Source organism: Nematolebias whitei, chromosome 2 (genome assembly GCF_014905685.2).
Source record: "Nematolebias whitei isolate Nwh7 chromosome 2, NemWhi1, whole genome shotgun sequence".
Taxonomy (NCBI): domain Eukaryota; kingdom Metazoa; phylum Chordata; class Actinopteri; order Cyprinodontiformes; family Rivulidae; genus Nematolebias; species Nematolebias whitei.
The window spans coordinates 56036104-56038428 of record NC_056499.1 but is presented as its reverse complement, the minus strand read 5'-3'; positions in this window follow the sequence as shown (position 1 = coordinate 56038428).

Below are 2325 nucleotides of genomic sequence, written 5' to 3'. Positions count from 1 at the left end.
TGGTGTTCTGTATGTGGTGTTCTGAGCTGCCAACTAAAGGGATGAGTACAGACGCCTCAGACTGAAGAAGTCTTTCAAATGAAAGATGAAGTTTTTCTACAAAATTTTCGTTTTGTTTTTTTGAATGTCCAGAGGACCAAATTTAACTTTTTTTAGATTTTTCTACCTGGATTATTGAGCATGCATCAAGATATTTTTGTGCTTCTTCTGCTAATTTCATCTTATTTCTGCAATTTTCAGGTTTTCTACTATTTCAGCTACTAGCTATTTTTATGCCAGTTTTAGCATTTGTAGCTAATTCCACATTTTCTGCATTCATTTCAACTTTTTTCAACCCAATTCAGCAAAACTATGCTAACTCCACTTCTTTATGGTAACTTAAGCTTTTTCTGCTTTTTTAACTGCTGGTTTTGTTTTACTAATTTCAGCTATTGTCAGATAATTTCCACTTTTTCTACTCATTTCTGCTTCTTTCAACATAACTGAGCAAACTTTTTTTTCTGCTTCTACTAATTTTAGCTTGTGTCACATTTTCAGCTATACATTTAGCTTTTTTTTAGCTTATTTCCACTGTTTTCAGATAAATTCAAGTTTTTTGTGGTAATTTCTGCTACTTTCAACCAAATTAACTTTTTTCCTGCTAGTTTAAGCATGTTATGCTCCTTTCAACTTATTTCTGCAATTTCAGCAACTGCTTACCATTTTTTATGCTGATTTGAGCTTTTTCAGCTATTTCCACTCTTTTGTGGGGAAGGGGGGGGGGGGTCATTTCAGCTCTGTCCACTTCCTTCTGGTGGTTTAGGCTTCATTTCTGCCTTTTCAGCTACTTTTACACTATTTTTTGCTAATTCCAGTTTATTTCCTAATTATTATACTCATTTCTGCTGTTTAAATCTACTTCAGCAAATATGTGTTCTTTCTGCTTTCTTATTCTGATTAAGGCTTGTTCTTTCATTCCAGCTCCATTTCAGCATGATTTTTTTTAGCTAATTTAAGCAGTTTTTCAGCAAGTCCTTCTGCAATAAGCATGCACACTGCATCTTTGCAGGAAATGCAATTTCTCTACTTCATGTTTTTTAGTTTGGAAGTCAGGTCACTGATGGGCATCAAAACCTGGGATGAAATGATTACAAAATCTAACCCAGCTGGATCCTAAAGCAGACAGAGTCCAGATTAGTGGCCGAACTGAGCCATGTGGTCCTGCTGTCTTCTGGACCGGTTCTGGCCTGATCTATAAGGTGCTGGTATGAGGCGCCCTGCAGAACCTGAACTTCTCTTTGTTTGGACTCAAAAAGGCTCAATCACATCAAAATAATTCACATTTACTTTTTTCATGTCAGTCAAGGTCTGGATTTTAGATTTTTCTACCTGGATTATTGAGCATGCATCAGGATAATATGGGCTTCAGTTTAGACAGCCGCCTCAGTTGGAAGAAGCATGATTTAACAACCATAATTACATGATTGTTAAGTTTCAGGGAAGGATCCATTATCACTCCCAGATTAGTAACTCTTTGTTTTTCTGACAGGGTTAGAGCAGAAAGGTCGATGCAGTGGTTTGTGTTTGTGTCGTTAGGAGGGAACAACATGACTTCAGACTTCTTTTCATTGAAACATAAGAAGTTTAAAGCCATCCAGTCCCTGATGTCAGCCAGGCAGTTGAGCAGCGGTTGAATAGAGCATGTACCATTGTGTCTTAGGGGAAGTAAATTTGACAGTCATAGGCGTAGAAGTGGAAGGGTATGTTGTGATTCCGGAAAATAGCACCAAGCGGCAGCAGGTATAAAGAGAATAGGAGGGGACCCAGGATGGACCCCTGCGGAACCCCCCATTTAAGCTCTGCCTCTGCAGAACTAAAATCCTTGATGGAGACACAAAAGGATAAATAAAGGGTAAATGAACAAAACAAACTGTATACATACAAACCGGATTCCAAAAAAGTTGGGACAAGTCCATTTTTACCACTGTGTGGCATCCCCCCTTCTTCTTACAACACTCAACAGACGTCTGGGGACAGAGGAGACCAGTTTCTCAAGTTTAGAAATAGGAATGCTCTCCCATTCATGTCTAATACAGGCCTCTAACTGTTCAATCGTCTTGGGCCTTCTTTGTCGCACCTTCCTCTTTATGATGCGCCAAATGTTCTCTATAGGTGAAAGATCTGGACTGCAGGCTGGCCATTTCAGTACCCGGATCCTTCTCCTACGTAGCCATGATGTTGTGATTGCTGCAGAATGTGGTCTGGCATTATCGTGTTGAAAAATGCAGGGTCTTCCCTGAAAGAGATGACGTCTAGATGGGAGCAAATGTTGTTCTAGAACCTGAA